General features: G+C 40.9%; 1 protein-coding gene and 1 non-coding gene across 5 annotated transcripts in view; both read left to right on the forward strand.

Moving 5' to 3' along the window:
- DYNC1I1 (dynein cytoplasmic 1 intermediate chain 1) overlaps positions 1 to 21,207 on the forward strand; it is a 303,858-nt gene that overhangs the window by 200,185 nt on the left and 82,466 nt on the right. The gene's annotated exons all lie outside the window — the stretch shown is intronic.
- LOC131831019 (small nucleolar RNA SNORA62/SNORA6 family) lies at positions 2,531 to 2,683 on the forward strand. Its single transcript, XR_009353537.1, has one exon. It is a non-coding gene; the product is annotated as a small nucleolar RNA SNORA62/SNORA6 family (small nucleolar RNA).

Genomic DNA, 21,207 nt, shown 5'->3' on the forward strand with positions numbered 1-21,207 from the left:
TTGAAGAGAACTACCCCCATGAAGAGAGATGGCAACACAGGAGGGAATGTGGGCTGGTGGTTAGGAGGGGGACGGAAAGTCGGGGCTTGGCTTCTAGCTGCCCACACTGCTGAGTCACCTGGGGGAGTTGCCGAGGCTTTGTTGTCATGTTGTGGAAAAGAGACTTCCTGCCATCTCCGTGGAACTATGAGGTTTATTGCAATGAACTCGATGTCTTCTCACATCAGTTTTTGTCCTCCACCCCCCCACCCCGCCCAAAACACACTCACAAACACAGCCCAGATTGTGGTCCATAATCCAGAACAACAAAAGAGCTATGGACATAAAGATAGACATTAATGTAAATGCATTTTTTAAGGAGTGTTTTGACCAGAGAAGTGTTAGAATTTGATTTAGGAATTTTAATTTTACTTAAATGAAGGGTAATTTTCATATGCCCTGACTGATTAAAAAAAAGAGGAAAAGAAAAGAAAAGAAATGGCATTTTTCTATATTTTCTTGAATGTAGCAAGGAGTGGTTATTCAATAGAAGTTAAAAAGAGGAGAGGGTTATGAAAATTATTAACGGGAAACCTCACTAAAATGAAGTCAGGAGGTTTCAGAAGAGGGAGCTCTTACCCGCTACTGCTCCTGGTCAGTTGCAGACCCGACAGGAAGAGACAGACTTGGCCTGGTGCATGGATACCACTCTACTACTCCAGCCAGAGAAGGAAGCATTTCCTTCATCCCCACTCCCCACAGGCAATGTCTCAGCCAATGAAAAACCACCTCCTTGGAACTCCCAGGTCACTCCAGTGGACTTTAGTTGACAACATCCGTTCCACCTTACCCCGTTTCCCCTTAAAAAGCCTGCCTCTCTCCCCCACCCCTCCAATCCCACCAACTTGCCTATGGTTTTGCTGCCACTTGTTTGTCTTGGGTTGCAATTCTCTTTTTTATTCCTGAATAAACCCATATTTTGCTGGTAAAATAACAGGATGAAGAATTAGAAAGTTCTTTGACAACTAGGGCTATATATTCAAAATGGGTTCCTGGGGTGACCAAAATCAAAGCATATGATAGGTGCTTAGTAATTAGAGAACAAAGTGCATGGACACAGGACAGCTAACTAATGGAAGTAAACCCAGGCAGCTTTCCTTGTGATAATGGGTGTACTGCAGGCTGGAGAAATCCAGAAGCGACATCTCAACCATTGTTATATAGATTATGATCCACTCTTTGAAGCAGACAGCTGTGGAAAACCAAAGAACACATCTGACGTAAATGTAAAATTACATAATAGATACAGAATATATGGATCGGACAAGAGGAGGAGCAGCACAGCACCTAGTTTGTGCCTTTAGGAAAAGACATAAGGAAGTTGACATGTACAAGCATGGCATGGACATTGGGAAATACTTCTTTTATGTTGATTGAGTATGACTGATACAATGACTGAGGCTTGAGCTAGACACTGATTCTTATTAAGTCAAATAGCAGGAGCGTCTTTCCTCTTTTGGCCCAGAAAGCTGGGAGCAGAGAAAATGTCCTCCTGGCTCTTGTTATCTGCCCTCTTTCTGGAATCTTCTCCCCAAAATAATAGTACAGGCAGAATTGATGATTGGGATTCATTTAGGGAAATTAGATTTACCAGCAGGATTTCGGCAGATGGATTGTGTCACAGACAATTCCTTATCTGAAAATAGCAGTGGAGGAGATTGTATACCTTACAAGTGATTGAGTGAGCTCTTTGATGCAGAGGATACCATGAGAATACACCTTAGAACAAATTCTTTTTTAATTGTTCTCTTTGTCTTATCATCTCGTATTGCAAGTGATCAAGCCGAAGTTTGATATTATTACAAAGCCTGAGACTTCCCAGTGTTTCCTCTGCCCCATTCTTGTGCCCATATTCCTGAAGGCACAGGAGTCCAACACTAAAGATTTTATTCAATTCCCTAAGCGCCCTTCCTTCCTTTCCCACGCCCTGAACTGTCTGAGCTGGGCTCTCTCCAGTTGTGCTTCATCAGGGAACTGCCCCAGAATTACTGATGCTATGCAATGAAAGCCAGGGGGCAATAAGAGCAGATTTTCTAGCCCATCCCTCCCCACATCCTCACCACTCTGCCACCCAGCCATTCACGAGATCGGAGAAGCCTCAGTGTCAGGGAAATGGGTATTTTTAGGGAGTGGGTTTCTACTGCCCTTTTAGGATTTTTGTCAGGATAAAAGAGATTATATAGGTGTATCAGTCTGCTGGAGCTGCCATAAAAAAAATAAATAAATAAAATAATGATAATCCCATAGGCTTGGTGGCCTAAACAACCAGAAATAACTTTCCCACCATTCTGAGATCCAGGTGGTAGCCATTTTGGTTTCTGGTGAGGACTCTCTTCCTGGTTTACAGACACCTCCCTTCTAGAGATGTCCTCACTTGGTAGAGAGAGGGAGAAAGAAAGCAATCTCTTTTTACTGATTACCTGCCAAAGGCCCCATCTCCAAATAAAAACACAATGAGGGGTAGGGCTGCAACATATAAATTTATGGGAGATCTGCCCATTGGTAGAGCTTGGAGTGGAGGCCACTGGCTGGCGGATGAACTCACAGTGTAGGTGGTGTGCTATGTGAAGGACATGTCTTTCACTAACACCACAAGGGTCTCTGGTCCAATGAGTGGGGTTGGATAGTAATTCTTGTTACAAGTAAAAAAAAAAAAAAAAAAAAAAAAAACATGTGGAAGATACAATTCAGTCTATAGCAATAAGTGAACTGAACCCATTTTGTAGACCCAGGGGCAAGAATAATGAAGATGGGGTTGACCCAAGTTTTGCTTTCATATAAGACCAAATTAGCGTGCCGAGTAAGAACTATCCCTCCTGAGGACATAGGTTCCAGGGCCGCCCTATATGGAGCTTCCATTCTCTGGAATATCAGATCGTGTTTTCCTTTAGAATACATTTTAATACAGGTGAAAGTAGGTTTAAAAGAATACCAGGAGTGGGGCGCCTGGATGGCTCATGGGTTAAAGCCTCTGCCTTCAGCTCGGGTCATGATCCCAGGGTCCTGGGATCGAGCCCCACATCAGGCTCTCTGCTCAGCAGGGAGCCTGCTTCCTCCTCTCTCTCTCTGCCTACTTGTGATCTGTCTGTCAAATAAATAAATAAAATCTTTAAAAAAATAAATAAAGGAATACCAGGAGTTTCTTTAAAAAAAAAAAAAAAAAAGGAAATGAAATGAAACAAAACAGAATGAAAAGGAAAGGAAAGAGAGAGTCTCAGAAGGGCAACCCTCTCCCTCAGAGTAGTAGGGTGTGAGGACCCAACACAGGAAAGGGAACTGAACTGCATGAAGGTGGGTTGTAGTAATACCCCAGGCCACGTTAGCATCCACTGAGAATGTTTTAGGCTATACCACCTCTAAGAGGGGTGCTGTGCAATGCCTTGGCATCTTTATATTCTAAGCACAGATCCACTTCTGGACTTCAGGCCAGCTATTTCTTAAAAACAGACCTTTTTTCCCCCCTCTCTAACAAACTTGACCAAAACCTTTTGATTTACGGATGTCTTTAAGTTGCCTAATATTGTTGGAAAGAGGTTGTTTGAACATACCGTGTTATTAGTTAATTTGAGATGTTCATAGTCCCTAGTAGTCACATTATCATTTTAATTCATTTCAGATTAGTGGTTCTCAGCAAAAAGCTATCCCTTCCATTTCTGTGATTAATTCTTGAAATTCCTTAAAGGCATTATTATTGAAGAGAATCTGTGAAAGTGTAATCATCATCCTTATTTCTGGGGCAAGTTTTTAACCTCTGTTGTAACAAGTAGTCTACACTTTGCTTTTACCATGCTTATATTTGATTTAAAATTTTAAAATGGTATGTTCATTATTAGCCAAAGAATTAAACAGGGTGTTGCTTTTCTCAATCAAAAGATTTAGCTTATTCAATTTTTAATTGTAATCTCTGCATGAATGTGTTGAGCTCATACCTCTCATACCACAAATCATTGTTGCTGAAATAATTTCATATCTACACTTTTTGTTGTGGTCTCTCAAGCTGACATGCTTTCTCCTAATGACTTGTGTAAAAAGTATTTCCAGCACCTATGTCCAGTAAGGTGGGTTATTCAAAAGTACCTCTCTGCTTCTTAATGATTTGGTCAGTCATTATGTTGAGTAGGTAAAATTAAATTTATCCTTTATATATGAGATAAAACCTTTATTACTTTAAAGTAAGTTTTAAAACAATGAAATAAGTTTATTATAACTATGGTCTTCTGAAAAGAGAAAGGGACGGGAGCAAAAATTGTACACAAGTGCCCACACTCATATAAATACACACACACATACCCCCAAGACTCTAAAATCCTAGTCAAAAGCTATATTTCATAAAAGAGAATTATAGTAATGTTGATGGTTTGCCAAACCTTAAGCAGTGACAAAATCCACAGAGTGTCCTGAAAAGGATGCCTTTGCAAAACCATGCCTCTCCAGATGGTTTAGATTAGAGATGTTTAAAAACACATGGCAGCATGAGTTCGGTTTAGAATTCATAGTTAATCCAGTAGATAAAATAATGCAAATTTGAAACCCTAGCCTGTGTATCAGAAAAATCATCAAATCTTAATGATTGCTCTTAGGGGAGGTTGGTATGTGATGTGTTGATTTTTAAATGATCTAATTGAAATAATAAAATTAAGCAAAAAGGGGTAAAAAAGAATTGAAAATGCAAGAGTATAAGTAAAAATTTTCTTCTCTGCAGAATATTTATTCCTTTGAGCTGTCATATCCAATCAATTTGTATGGGATTCGACAGCCAATTGTCATTTCCTGAGATAAACTATGTAAAGAGGTTGCATTACAGAGACAGCATGAAAAAAATGGAAAAAAATAATTCCAGAGCATGAAGCAGAGAGAGGCCACAAGGTCCCACGGGGTGCCCCCAGGATCTGCTCACCTTGTTCGGAATGGCAGATAAGCAGCTTACACGCGAGTTTTCCCTTTGGTTCCTTCAGCTTTCCCCCGGCGTGTACTATTTCTGGGAGCGAGTGCTCTTGCTCAACATTTTAGTAAATTATTTTGCCTTCTATGTGGTTTTTAATCCTGGTGGGGGCTCTTTGCAGATGGTGAGGTCACACACTGTGTTCTCCTGCATGAGATGTGAGCAGTTCCCCTCGGGCCCCCAAAGGCTCCATCGCTAAAAGCCTTGCTCCCGCTGTCCCTTTCCTTGTGTTTAAAATCAAAAGTATCCCGCCCTCTGATCCCACAATGGGGTAGCCAGTAAACAAGTCCTGGAAAAGGACTTTTGTACGGGAGCATTATTAACGTAATGATGTATGTTATCATGTGTGCTACCTGCCGCCTAAGTAAAAGCCTTCAGCTGGCCGAAAATCGCCACGAGAGGAGTGTTCACGCAAGAACTCAAAGCCTTTCAGAAAACACAAGACAAAGATTCGACAAAAATAGAATCAGGCGGTTTCAAGCAACAGCTGATGGGCTTCAAAGGGCTTGACTCTCCAAGGTGGCACAATATTTAGTTCTCCTAGAAAGAAACACATTTTGAGCATTTTCTAAGTATAAAAACTAGAATTGCAGCTTTTCGTGTCTGAAAGAGCTCCACGGTCAAAGCAAATGTGCTCCATTAGTAACAAAGTTGCACACACGTGCATGTACATGAGCACACGCACGCACACACACACAGAGAAAGATGTTGGAGAGGGCACACCCTGTGGACAGACTTTGCATGGATTCTTAGAGATCTCCATCATAAATTTAATTGAGTTTCATTTGGGCAACAGAGACACTGCATTGGCCAATCTGAACTTCTGACCCATAGGTCTGCCTCCATATCCATTTAATATGTGTAACCAGAGGCTATATTTTTGTTTCTCCATCTAATCACTTTTAAATGGAAAGGCATCCCCAGCTAAGTCGAATGACCATTTTAAGAGAGTTTAGCTGTGTCCTACTCTATGGGGAGTAGAGAGATTTTTTTGCTTCCCCTTTTGTTTTTTTGTTTTTGTTTTTGTGTGTGTGTGTGTGTGTGTGTGTGTGTGTAAGTTGTTTCCCGTATATGAGTTAATATTCCTTGCATTAGGCCTATTAACATGTAGACTTGTAGAATCTCAGGGTTTGAAGGAAACTTCATGGTTTTGGGGGTCAAACACCTATTCAGTGCCTGAATTCTTTTGAATTCTTCTCCTTTCCATCTTCCCCTGTCAGGCTGTCATCTTGCCTTGCTTAAACTTTGCTCATGCTCCTGTCCCAGAACAGACCATCCCCTTTCTGGTCGGTGCTGCCAAGTTTCCCAGGGTGCCTGCAGCAGAATTGCCTTTCATCCAAAAGGATTATGCATCACAGACAGGCATAGTCACCCCAGAATGTCAAGGGGAACAGTCTCTCCAACAAGGCAGCTGGTTTTGGGTTGCTGTGGGAGAGGAAATGAGCCCATGAACACAGTACTGTCTGCCGTCCCCGACACCTTTTTCATGGGTCTCACCATCTTTGCGCTCACCTGGCTTTCTTTGACACCATTCCATTAAAGGTACAACAACCTGCTGTCAACCTGTTGCTACTAAAATTGATGAGGAGACTTCTCTCTGGGGGAAGGTGTTCAGTGAAAGGAAAGTTCTACCTGTGCTCTCCATGTTGCCCCTCCCCCACCCAAGCCACACTTCTGATCATGCTGTTGACCTGTTTCATGGTATCTTCTATAATGTGTTTGCTCAAATTGTGAGCACTTGCTGCCTTTGCAACTGGATTTCACTGGATTTTCCCATCTATATAATGAAGCTGCTGAGACAGGCTTAACTCAAACCTCCTACCTTTCGAACATTACAGTATGTTCTCCCCTTTGGAAGAGGGTTATCTGAGCCAAGTTCTAGGAAACTGAATCACAAATTCAGACAACATGGAGAATGAAAGCCAGTTCTTAATCAGATATGGCTCACTGGAGGAGACCTTGATAACTAACTGAATTTTTTTGAGAAGCAAATAATCATAGGGTCCAAACTATTTTTTTTTTTTTGGTCTAAATGGGAATTTTCATGTATCAGTTTCTCTACTGATTTGGGACACTGTTACAGAAGTATGAAAATATATTTGCACCAAGAATATGTGATAACCTGATCTGGTCATCTAATGTCAGGGACCTGATTGCTTTAATGAAGAGTTACAAAGGTTTTGTTGTTTGTATATTATACTTCATAAGTGGACATTTATGAAATGCTGGAAGGACTCAAATATCATTTGTTCCCCAGCACTATTCTTCATTTAGTTAGAAAGTACCACTTTTCAGTCAAAGTAAAGGGAAAACAGTTATCCTTTATTTATTTATTTATTTTTAAAAATTTATTAAGTTAATTTTATTTAATTTTTAAAAATTTTTTCATTATGCTCAGTTATCCTTTATTATTCTGTGGTAACTTCACAGTTGATTAGGTAGCTCTTGTGTCCTAGGAATAATATCAAACAAATGGGAAAGAGAGGTCTTGAGTTTCTTGGACCTATATTATTTCAAAAGCAAATTAAAAATATTTCCCTCAAAAAAAAATTTTCACTCAAAACCCTTATGGCTTTTTTAATGCTCATTTCATGGACTCTTATCCCTAGAGATCCAAGACTGTTGAATCTTTTCTATGAGTACAGTACATTCAAGTCAGAAATATATTAATTACTGCTCTCAACCTCAAGGTTGAATAGGAAGGAGATATATATATATATATATATATATATATATATATATGAGCAAATATATTACTGTTCTGCATTGTTCCTGCTGAAACCCTTGAGTGAGCACGAGTGTGACTGATTCCTAGCAATAATATTGGGGCACATAATCCTGGGACAGCAGAGCACTGCACAGGGTGACACACTGGGAAGGAAGAAAACATAGACATAGGGTAAGGCTCTTTGTTTTCACCTAGAGAGGACAGTCTGCCTTATTCTCAGGTGGGTGGCTAGTCAGCCCAAAGAAAAGCACTTTAAGCATCTGTACAGCCTATTTCTCAAAGACCAGTGGATTTGGGCTGCCTCATTCACATGTAGCAAGGTAAGAAAGATGATGCCTTGGGAAACAGGCCATATCAGTTAAAGCTGAGTTCGGCATAAATGCCAAGACCGAGCAGGAGAATTTTTACGTGCCCGAAGCCTGATTACTTGGAGCCTGAATTCTGTTCCCTCTCTCTGGCTCTGAGCCAGAAGGGCCACAGCCTATTTCGGTAGTTCAGCTAGTTCAGTCACCACCCGAGTTCCAACAGGGAAGTCAGACGGAGAGGAAAGGAAGCTCGCCAGGCTGCCCAGATCCATGTTCACTCAAGCCGCTCTATTTATTATTCCACTAGGGAACGCTCTGCCCTTGAAGGCCGATCCGAGGCGGGTGGGATCGCAGGCAGCAGGTATGCCATGAACAACAAACCCATATTCTTAACATATGTTTAATTTGAGTGACTCCCCTCCTCTAAAATACCTCTTGATTTTAAATCCACATCCTGATTTGCCCACTCTTGTTACCATTTTCTGCTGCCTGTTCTGAATTAATCCTTTGAGGTGGTCATTCCCCGGAAAGAAAAAAAGGAAAATGAGAAGAGAGATGCAAAGTTGGGAATGTGAATGAAAAAGGATGGGGGACAGCCGAGGGAAGGGGACCATTAAGTCAGTCTGTTTCCATGAGCTGGCTTCTCTTTGAGCTGTGTAAGATGGGAGAGGGAGAGGGAGAGGAATACAAGGACCAGGCCCTCCGAAGGTCATCCCTTAATATCCCTGCTGAAGAATGGGAATCATTCTTGCAATAGAGCTCAACTTCCAAAGATTATTTTGATTCTCCGTCGTACTTCATCTCAAAGAATTGATAGAATCTAAAAGTGGTTAAAATGATGAAAATAGTTTCCACAGTAGAAAATTAAATGATTTTACTAACTGTCAAAGTCAGTGTTTAAACGGAGATCGTTTAAATTATATTTTTTATGGTGATCATGTCACTGGGATGTCTAAACATCCTTTATAAAAGTCATAATCCCTGATTCTGATTTTTCATCAACAGAAAACGGAGTAAAGGTTAGAAATATTAGCCACCAATTGTTTTGATTTGTAAAACCTGTAGAGAAGGTGGGTTTTCCTGAGGAATTCTGAGTTGAAATACATTCTCCACCTTGGAACTATTAATCCTTTAGGAGTTTTTTTCTACATGTTTCTTAGATATATTTCCAGCTCAGAGGATTATAAAACTGCTTCAAATACTTGATTTAGAATATATTTAAAAGGGAAATAACGATACTGTATGCTATTAGAGATACTCTAAAATAGCAAAATACTCTATCGCTAATATCATCAAATTCATTTTCTTCTATGTATTAATCTGTCTCTTTCTCAAATCCTGGCTTTCCTGAGCCACACCAGACTGGTTTAATGAGGTCTCATTAACAGTGTAAACCATACATCAATAGTTCTCACTTCATCTGCAATTTAAGATTTCTGGTCTCTTCGCATTCTCCGTCTTGTTTTCTTGGTCCTCCCAGAGGAGGTACGAGTATGTTCACAAATAAGCTTTCAAGGCCTAGCTGTGGCTACAGGCAGCTTGCTGGACTCTGGCACCCAAGCCCCGCTGCCTTCCCACCGGTGACTGCCCCATCAAACAACAAAGGCTTGCCCTTGCTCATGGGCAGAGCAAGCTTTACAGCCATGTGATGGGCTTTGTTGCTGTGGGGCCATTGTCACAGATCTTGTTTGGGAGCCCTGAGCAGCCTGTTAACTGCCAAAACAAGCCAGTCAGGGCATATTCCATGAAGAAGGAGGCAGGGTGAGTCTCTCCCCAAAGAGAAGATCCTTTGTATCAAGGAAGCCTGAATGAGGCAAGCTGGTACTGCCCTATCTCCCAGGTTCATAATACATGCTCTTCAGTCTCTAGAGTTGACCAGTAGCGCCCCGACATTAGTAGAGTCCCGGCAGATGCACCGCATGGGTCCGCTCTCCATGGCTGTCTACGTCGCGCACACCGCTTAGGCTCAAACCCAACTACCTGGCTAAGCTTATTTCAAGTGTGAAATGTAGTGGTCTTTACTTCAACCCTGGGGCAGATGGTATCTTTTCCAGAACAACGTCACAGACCTTTATGGTACCTAGCACCCTGCTTACGTGCCAAGGCTACCATGGTGGGTATGGTCTGTACTCCGCCTGTGAGGAATTCATCCCTCTTAAGTCAAGAGCTAGAGCAGATGATCTGCAGTAGATTGCGAACTATAAACCTGAACTAGTTAGTGCGTATTTCACCCAGAACACCCCCCACATGGTGTCGTCTGACTTCAGGGTTGGTGTCAAACACTGAAACTGGAGTGGAAATACAGGGGTGCTTAGGTTAGTCTGGAGAAACAGCCTTCGGAGGCTGAGCTAGCTTGCATTAGGAGGGAGGCGACCTCACAGGAAGAATACCTACCTCCTACCTCAAGATCCTGCAAATGGTTTGGGGATGGTTGGTGAACCACAGGTATTCCTAGGGCTGGTTCTTATTAGACAGGAAAAACGAGAAACCTCGCTTTCCCTCATCCTTGCTGTGGAATGAAACCAATAAAGGCAGTTACTATTTAGACAAGTGAGTGAATGCTGTCCATTTGGGAGAGAATGTTCCCGGGGAGGAACTGACCAGTAGAGGCCACTGAAGGGCTTTTGGGGACGGGGGGAGAGCACAACCAGACAGTAAAAAGTAAAGCAGAAATCAATGGCAACTCTGTTAACATCATTAAGTTAAATCTACCTAAATCAAAAGCAGAAGGAAAACCTTACCTTTGCATATGTATTTTTGTCATTCTGCAAATAAAACATGTAGTTCAAAACCTGGCACAATGACTGTCTATGTAAGACCGAATCCTATAGAAGAAAAATACCTTAGAGGAGTTTGTATTGCCAGATGCTTGGCATCATGTAGTCAAAACATTTTGAATGTGTTTTAAAATAGTCTTCCAGATGTGTGACAACTTAGACAACTAGCTAGAGCCCTTGTCTACACTTTAGAAAGGCAGGGGGGACTGAGGTACTTATTCAAATTATACAGGAAAATGAAACACTTACTGCCTTCCGAGGCTGATTGCCTTAAAAAGACGTAGGATTTGGGGGGCTTTTTGATTGTTTGTTTGCTTTTTGACAAAGTCATTCACCTCTGCATTTGAGCTGGCCAACATAGACATAGATGGAACTTCCCACAGTACTTGTATTTGCCATGTGAAAGACATTATCACCACTGACTACGGCATTTTCTGACTCCAGGAGTAGTTATTTAGAAATTCAACTTTATTTTGTATTTGTCCTGCCTCTTGATAGTAAATATTATTAATTCCATATATCCATCAGTTTGCCCAGTTTTTTTACATTTTAAGGCTCATGTTCAGAGTATTGAATAAGGGGAAAAAATACATAGTAGAGATTTGTTTACCTTTGAACTAGATTTTCCCATAGTAATTCACATTCTTTAGTGAGAGCTATGTGTTGTGCTAAGCCCAACTCAGGAAGGTTATATGTGTAAACCATAGGTGCTAAATATTTAGTGACCTATTAGAATTGCAGGAAAAATCGGGGATGTCTGGGTGGCTCAGTTGGTTAAGCGGCTGCCTTCGGCTCAGGTCATGATCCCAGCATCTGGGATCGAGTCCCACATCGGGCTCCTTGCTCGGCAGGGAGCCTGCTTTTCCCTCTGCCTCTGCCTGCCATTCTGTCTGCCCGTGCTCGCTCTCTCCCTCTCTCTCTCTGATAAATAAATAAAATCTTAAAAAAAAAAAAAAAAAAAAGAATTACAGGAAAAATCGTTCAGGGGAATTTATACCTTGTGAGGCTTGCACAGTTATTGCTGCTAGACCATAGAGAGATATTTCATTTGTACTTAAGATAATCAGTAAGTAAATCTGTGGACTTTGTCACTGATAGAAATCAGTGTGGTTACCACTTTTATAAAGAAAAGAATGGCTGGGGGATCCAATTCTGAAGTGTTACTGCATATCAGTCTAGTTTTCATTACTTATCTCTTACCGTCAACATACTTAAGGTACAGTGTGACATTAATTTACAGTTACTCCCAGTTACTCCTTAATACCAGTTATACATGACACATTGATAGGACTGGCATTAAACAAATACTATAGGTTATCATCCCTTTTTGAATGCTACCATTAAGTCAACGATAAGACAGGGTTCCTGTAATTGTTTTGACTGAGAACTGGTAGAAATTTGCCGGAATGACACAAACTAACACGCACAAAATGTCAGTTGCTTCAGAACAGTGGAAAACTTCACTTAGCATAATTCTTTCCAGTCCATTCAGGTCAGAGTAAATGATAGGTATTCATCCTTTCTGATGGCTGAGTAATATTCCACTATATATATGGACCACATCTTCTTTATTCATTCATCTGCTGAAAGGCATCTTGGCTCCTTCCATGGTTTATCGCATGGAGAACATTAGGAGAAGGAAGGGAAAAAGGAAGGGAATCAGAGAGGGAGATGGACCATGGAAGATTATGGACTCTGGGGAACAAACTGAGGGTTTGGGGGTGGGAGTCGGCTTAGCCCAGTGCAGGCTATTAAGGAGGGCACATATTGCAATGAGCACTGGGTGTTATATGCAAACAATGAGTCTTGGAACACTATATCAGAAACTAATGATGTACTGTATGGTGACTAACCTCGCATTAAAAAAAATGGAAAACCTCAAAGTGAAAATATGTAATTGTCCATCACTACAGTTCCTTCAGGTTGCCCACCAAAATCATCCTGCGCTGGTGCAAGGAGGATCGGGTGCCCATAGGAGGTAGCTTATTGTCCTATATTTTTAACGGCATGAGACAAATGTGAAAGAATTTTAACAGGAGATATATGGGTCATGATTGACATAGCAGTTGGTAGCACCTCTAGTGGGAGAGTAGTTCAGGGGCCGTGACTTTGCTTTGAAGGATTTATTTTGGAGGGTGGAAGGTACATGACTTGGAGTTTGTTCATCATGAAGAAGAACTTGGGTTTTCACATGTAGGATTGCATATGCTCCATGCATCTTTACTCCTGCCTGAAGGTTACCACCCTCTCTTTTTTTGTTGGTTGATCTTTTTGAAATAGTAATTGGAGAAAGAGTTTAGTATGAGATGGAATGCAAGGGAAGTGGAAAAGGGATTTAAATCTGTATCCTGGCTGTATCTTCGTCTCTATGTGACAAGTAAGCAACACTTAACTTGGTCAGGAAAATCTGTCACAACAGATTATATTCTGTCTACCAGATGAAAGAGAATAAAATAGACCAGCATGGATTTTTGAAACTAAAACAGGGTCAGGTGAACATGAGCTTGGATCAGAATGAAGGTCGTACGTTGCAATCAATCAGAAGTGTACGGTATACATATGACCCTGACTTTGGCTAGTGATGAGCTATGGGAATTCGCTAACCTTACAAATAATTCAAAGTATTTACCTTACCATTTCCTCAAGATATTTACAAGTTCATCAAGTATTTATTGAACACTGTGGTAGGCAGAAGAATGGCCACCCAGACATGTCTACCTCCAAATACCAGAAACCTGTGGATATATCCCCATATGAGACAAAAAGGGCTTTGCAGATATGATTAAATTAAGGATCTTGAGAAAGGGAGATCATTCCAGCTTATCTTGGTGGACCCAATGTAATTATAAAGATGGGTTCTTCTCAGTGAAAGAGGGAGTCCAGAGAGTCAGGCTGAGAAGGAAATGTGATGATGGAGGAAGCAGAATGAAAGGGATGTGATAGGAGCAAGACTCTAGTAGCCATTGCTGCTTTGAAGGTGGCAGGTGGCCCTGAGCCAAGGAATGAGGTCAGCCTCTAGACCCTGGAAAGAAGTCAAGGAAACTGATTTCCGCCTAGAGCCGCAAGGAAGAAATGCAGCCCTGCTCACCCCTCACGTTCAGTCCTCCTAACCTCCAGAAGTGTGTGGTTATAAATTTGTATTGTAAAGCCACTCAGGGGTTGGTAATATTAGAGCAGCAATAGGAATGCACATACTTACTGGTTCTTCGGAACTGTTTTGAGCACAAAGCTCAACACAGAAAAGAAAAGCATACCTCTTGCCCTTGTGAGGCTTACAAATACAACATGTCCATTATGTTGCTTATGAGGAAATTAAACCTGATAGAATTAAGAGGATTTTCACACAGAAAATCGGTCTTGATTACCAGCCCATAAATCTTTACATGACAACATCTGTATCATATGATGGGGGTGGGGGGGATCCCATCCTGACTCCCCTGCACAGATTTTATGTGTCACCCTAAAGGCTGCTGTCCTTCCACCAGCACAGGAAACAGCTTAATACAATTCCCATCACTTTTATTTATGACAGATCATCTGTTGATTTTAGGATGGATCATTTATAGAAAAACAGTTGGGCTTTTGCATTCTGAAGAGCTGGACCTGCCTAAAGCCATCAAATGAAAAGAAGGTGACCTTATCCCTAGTACAGTGGTTCTTAACCTAAATGAAGAAACCATCCTAAAGGAGTTAAGTCACATGGACTAAGTCCCACAGCTGTAGCAACAGGGCCCCTGACACAACTGGAGTTTCCTGACCCCCTCCCCAGTCTTAGCCCATTTTCCCCACAGACACTGGGGTGCCTGGATCCAGCTGCTCTTTCAGAATCTGAAATAGGAATGGAATCCATTTCACTAACCCACTTCCCAGCACACAGTGTGGATTACAAAAGGAAATTAACATGTAAAAAAACCTTTTGGAAACTAAAGGAGCCATGTTAGTTCTCTTGCTATAGTATTTGTCTGGTCTCGCATTTGGTGTCGTTTTCAAGTGTGGGGCTTGATTTAATGGACACAGCCAACAATTGTGGATCTAATCAAATGGAGCTCGAAGCACATAACATTCAGTGTGAGGGAGCTAGAAGAAACATTTTCAAGTTTTGGAGTGGTCTGACAGGAAAAGGGCAAAAAATATTCAAAGGGAGTTAGGAAATCAGGCCGAGGGATCTTGGTTTTCAGGTCTGTTCTAGTCAGTTTGTGAAGTATTGCAGACAATGCATTATAATTTATCACACTGATACTCTTAGATTGGATGAAACCCAAACACAACTCAGTTAGATGCAGATTAAATTACCTATTACTTAAAAAGGAGGGTGGTCTCACCAGGCCAGGATGGAGTTCATTAGCAGGCTGAGAAGTTTTTCTTAACTCTTCATCATCTGGTTTCATATTGTCCCTGGTTCCTCGGGAACATTGGACACCTTACTTTTTTTTTTTTTTTTTTTTAAACCCTCAGAGAAGTACACAAGCTACTCTGTGAATCTTAGTGGCCACCAATTCCAAAGACAAAATGTTCCTCATCACAAGTCTGTAAACAAAATTCAGATGACTATGAAAAACCACAGCACTTCTTAACAGAAAATCTTTTTTTTTTTTTTTTTTTTTAGGGAAAAGGAGAAAAAATACTCTCTTTGTGTATTTTTATTTAGATACCACAAAGCAAAGTATTCCACTGCATTAAGATAATGGACTGGCATGCCTGTTGGGTGTACTCCAGCAGATGAGTTCAGGAATTATGATCACGTTTCTTCCTGCTGACCAGCACTTATCAGCCTTATCGTTCAATGTCTGAATCCTCAGACAGGATTCTACTGATGGATGGCCTTTCATATGGCTCTGCATTCTTTTTCCAAAACTGGAAACTTCAAACTCCATGTAAATGGCCTTTAATTTGTACATTCTGAATCTTATGAGGTAGGGTTAGCCCTTAGGGGACAAAAAAAAGGACATAGAAAAATCCCCAGAGTGCTGTAAATTCAGCCGTGTGATCCCAAAGGAATTTTTATTCGTACAGTTTTGTCTCTGAGTTTATTATTTTTGTCCTTCCTTTAAAAATCAGCTCAGGTTGAACATTGGGGAATTTGAAACCTACTTATCCAGTATACCTACATGTTATGTTAAGAGGGGACTTATTTCCGTTTAGGAATGAACAACTGGGACAGATTTCTATCCCTTTCTACACTCTAGTCACTCTCAGTCTTTGAGTCTCTTGTTAAACATCAAAGAATCTTCAGTGGAAAAAGCGTTGGTGTGGAAATTGGGGGCTGGGTGGGCCTTGGGATTGGGTGACAATCACAAAAGTCAGTTCACCCTTGTCTCTTGCATCCATCTTTTAGCAAGCACTTAAACCCAGTTTTTTTTCTGTCCTTCTCAGTACTTCAAAGTCATAGTTTATCAATAGAGCCACCAAGCTAGACATAGTCCAAGAGGTCATCTGGTTCATCTCCGTGCCTTAGGCATAAGCACATCTAAGTAATTCCAGGCAGGTAAAAAGAGACAAAGAGTGCTTTTGCCTTGTACCCCACTCTTCTTGGCTGCAAGACCTCACTTCCCCTGTGTTTCCCCCAAGATCTGTATTCACTATATTGTCTTAATATGAGAAAGGACCTATTTTTGCAAAATTCTTTTATTTTCCTGCTAAATTTAGAATGATCCCACTGATTCCATGCACCGTCACAGCTGGCAAAACCACTACAGTAAATTAAAGAAAAAAAAACATGTGAAGAGCATATGCAGAGTGGAACACTTTAGGTTGGGTGTGTATTTTTTTTTTAATGGTCCCCCTATAATTTCTGACCTCAGTGGCTTGGTAATAATCTAATGTGGGATATTCCATGACTCTTTGGGTGGATCCTCCAAATGGAGATTTACTTTATCAGCAGGGGGTTGTTGAGTGACATTCCCAGAGAGACTGCCTTTTCCTCCTCCTTTTTCCACCTCAAGCAAAGAATCCAAATCCTACAATTCAGAAGGAAATTGTCCACGGAGCAAGACAGATCTATCGTGCAATTATTTTTAGACATCCTTGCTAGTGCAACAGTTCTAAATCTGATTGCCCTGTTTACTGTTGTGTTTGTAAAAAAAGAATACGTGATCACTGAGTTCTGTCGTGTTCTACAGCCGAACGCCATCATTGTTTTGTTTTGCTTTTTTTTTTTTTTTTTTTTAACACGGCCAAGGAAGAATTCACAGACTAAAAAGCTGACTGTTCCTTACATGGCTTAGCCTGTCAAGGTTGTGGGGGGCATGGGCAGAAGGCCAGCGGGGGCAGGGGGAGGAATGCTGTGTTTGCCCTCTTTGTAAGGACTTAGTACTTTTTCAATAAAATTAAATTTAATTTGTGGCTACACTTCAAGGGAGATGGTTTGATGGTAAGCGTAGAGGAGTCCCAGCTCTGGATTTAGAGAAGTCGTGTGGCTGAATCCCTTAGCGTCACTTTCATGTGGTCCGGTGAGCCATTCTCAGAAACCGCAAACATTTTTGAAGATACTGAAGTGGAGACAGTCACAATTCTTTCCTACCTTTTTTTTTTTTTCTTCTTCTTTCATTCTTTTTTTTTTTTCTCTTTTTATATTAATCCTTCATGTTTTAACAAGTCCTGAAGTTAATTCTGCTTACACTTTTTTCCTGTCAAATTGGAAGTCTTTTCCTTCTGTTTGAGGAAAGTAATAAGTTCTCTGTAGTTCCCTCCTCATGTCAATCAAAGAGGTGAATGTCCACACGTGACGTATCCAAGTATCAACTTCTTTTTTTATTTTTTTTAACTAAGCAAGATTTAGATATTTGATTTGAAGAAAGTTGCTGCTTCTTAACATATAAAGTAAACCATGTATCCATCTCTTCCTATTCTTTTTGTCCTTCTTAGTCAAGTAAAAGGTCACTTTCAGCTTGCACCACATCCTTATTCCAGCCGAGGCCTAGCAACCTGGGTTTCCTCTTTCCTAGAAAAGCCACACTTTTCCAGGTGTGGTAAGTGGTAAGTCAATGATTAGAAGTCTGTACCGAAGAAACTTCTTTGACCCGATCATTTTTCAGTGAGCATTATCGCCCGATGTGATGGTATAGCCCTGCCTCACTTTATCCATAGTAAACCTTTTGGAATGAACAAATTTATAAAAATGACATATGTATGTGTATGTTAGTGGTTTCTTTCTTTCTTCTTCTAATTCTTTTTTTTTTTTCTTTCTTTTTTTTTTTTTTTTTTGGTCAAAATGCTTATAAGACCTAAAAAGATTTTGGCTATCATCAGAAAGAAGGGAAGTATGAGAAACTGTCACAGTCTAGAGAAACCTAGGGAGGTAAGATGACTAAATGTAAGGGGGTCTCCTAGATGGGATCCTGGAACAGGAAAAGGACATTGGATTTTGGTACTAGCATATCAGTATTGGTTTCTTAGTTGTGACAAACGTACTGCATGAGTATAACAATAAGGAAGTTGTTAACTGTGGGGAAAATGGTGTGAGGGATAGGGGAACTGTACCATCTTAACTACCTTTCTGCAAATCTAAAACTATTACAAGACATTTATGAAAAAATAAAACAGAAATATGTGCTGATTTCTCTATAGAACTCTTACCAGTTCTGACGACTGAAATAGGAGCCAGAGCGACTTTTCCTTTTATAAGCAAAGTTTGTAAAGGAAACAGACTTTCCTTTTACAAAGAAAAAGGACCTTCCCAGTTGCTCTGCAGTATAATGTAGGTCCTATCCAGTCTGACACCTGGCATGAGGAGGGTTTCCGATGCCTTGTGTGGTTTGACAGGTTGGAGCAGTTACTTTCCAAGAACAGCTTTGCATTTTAAAGAACTTTTGCCAAGATTCCTCACCTTGCCGTTGGGTCATTGGGTCGGTGTTGTTTGCTGAAGCATGCAGGAGTGCCCTTCCCTTCTAGAATAATTAATAATTCACATCATTATTTGGGGGGTTAAACACTCATTTAAAAAGAACTTGTTTTGGAATGGCATTTTTCATTTGGCTGTATAGTGACAAGATGAAAACAAAGCATTTTCTCCCAAAGCAGTGACAAGAAATGCAGAGCTTGTCAGTAGTGACACGATCCGTCCCCAGCTGCTCGCTCTTCAGTAGACTCCTATGGAATGAGTAATTGGTCTCAATCAGTTCTCAGCAGGAAATACCCACCTCATGGTAAATATCACCACAATCGGTACTAATTAGCTCTGTTGTCACCTGTCACAACGGTAGGCTAAGAGCTGAGACGGGTGATCAGTCTGTACACGGCAGCACAAGTCCAGCTGGAGAGGGGTTGCAGAGTCAACGCCAAGGCCATCGTAGTGGGCAGGGAGGCCAAAGTCCCTCTCTGCCGTGTGGACATGAATGAAGTTCAGCCAGTGATTACAAGTCCCACAGTGTGGAGTCCTAGGCATGGCACTCCAGGGGGCGCTTGGGCGTCTCAAAGAGAAAATGCACCCGTCATTCAACGGAGGCAGGTTTTCATGGCATTTTGTCTTCTAAATCAGCCAGGCTCTTGTTCAAATCTGGGCTTTGCCACCTAGTATTCATTTGATCCAAGTCAGTGGTTTTATTTGCCCACTCCTGGGTTTCCTAATCTGGAACAACGAAGGCAAAACTATTCACCCTGTGGGACTGAAATAGCAATATCTATGTCTCTGTCTGTCTATGTCTCTGTCTTTCTAATTTAGAAAGATGTAAATACTGCTATTCACCACAGGTCTGGTGCTCAGTGGGTGCTCAAAAATTTTGGAATTCCCCCCACTAAGCAAATAACCATGTAACGTAATGTCGCAATGCTAATGTTCATTATCCCCTTTAACAATAAACAGGAAAACATTCAGATGTTCAGGGTCAGCATGAAGAATGATGCTGAAGGGAATTTGGGGACCAAACCTTTACTGCCCTTTTTACTGATCCTTTTTTAAGAGCTCAGTCACTCAGGAAGGGAGAGGAAGCAAGGGGAAATGTAACAACTAGCCAATAAAATTACAGGGAATTAAGCAATGGCTTGTGGCAGAGGAACGTTTATTGGATCATGTGTGTCCCTGTTGGGCAGGTTGTGACCAAAGCACACGACATGTGAAGGAAACATCCCAGGGATGATCTACATTAATGCAAAAAGAAATACATCTCACTGGGACTTTGGGTCCTATTCTACTAATTCATTGTTTTAGAATTGGGTTCTCCAAATTTCTCGATGATAATTCAATAAGACCCCGGGTGCTGGTTAAATTCATAGACCGCTGGGCCTCTTTGAAATCCTGATTCAGAAGTTCCAGGCTGGCACCCAGGAATAACGTAGAGAATAGAGTTTTTAATCAACGCTCCATGTGCTTCTTATATTCAGATAAGTTTGAGAACCACTGATTTAAAACTGTACTTTTCACTTGACAGCAAATGGGAATTTCCTGTGTAATTTTTAAAAATAGCGATGCCTGGGTCTTACCCACCACCCCCCACGAAATTCTGATTTAATTGGTATGTGATGTGCCTCGAGCATAGGGAATTTTTTAAAGCTCCTTGATAATGCTAAGGTACAGGCAAATCTGGAGCAACTGATTTTGAAAATAGTCAAAGGGGTCCACACACCTACTGAGGTGATAGAGGTAAATGACAAATAAGTAATAATTAGGTATAAAGTCACATCACATTTAAGTAGGTTCCCAGCACTGATTCAAGTTGTAAAATATGGCTTTAAAAATCTCATTTCAGAAAACTTTTGGGGAGTAGTCTGCAAATTATCTCATTGCCCTGGAATTTTGTTAGATTCAGAAGTACTTGCGCTAAAGGCACTACCAACTATGGTTTAGAACCTCAAGTCCCCAAATTTCCAGTGCTTGCTCTACAAGTCTGCATATGAATGAGAATGTGATGTGAATCCAATCTTGACTTTCAGTACAATCATCTCTGGGGCTAACATTGCACTGTTTTTCCTCTTCCTTCTCTTCCTCATTATCCAAACTCATTATATGTCCAGATTTGGAATTAACTACCCACAACAGGAATGATAACCGGCCATGAGGATCTGTGAAATGGAAGAGAGAGTGAACGTCCCAGACAGGAAGCAAGGCTTGCAAAAATTGGGATTCCAAAGAGTTAAGCCATGTAGCAAAAGGTGTAGTCACGCTTTCAGGAGACAGTTGTCAACCCAGCTTGTCAAGGCGGGACCAAGTGTTACTATGTGAGTTGTTTAGGAAGGATTTGCTGAGCAAAATGACGACCTTCTCTGTCTGGAAATATTTCTTCAAGTCACAAAGTAATCACTTCTAACTCTAGGTGGGGGCATGCTGTTGATCAGTCTTTAAACTGCATTACTAACTTCCAGTCTTCCTTTTGAGGAAATTCAAATTATTTATTTTAAAAGCCTGTGTTGAAATACACAACATAAAATGTATCAACCTAACAAGAGAAGAGAGGCGAGCGAAATGACCTGTTTGTAGGCAGG

This window comes from Mustela lutreola, chromosome 4 (assembly GCF_030435805.1).
Source record: "Mustela lutreola isolate mMusLut2 chromosome 4, mMusLut2.pri, whole genome shotgun sequence".
Lineage (NCBI taxonomy): Eukaryota > Metazoa > Chordata > Mammalia > Carnivora > Mustelidae > Mustela > Mustela lutreola.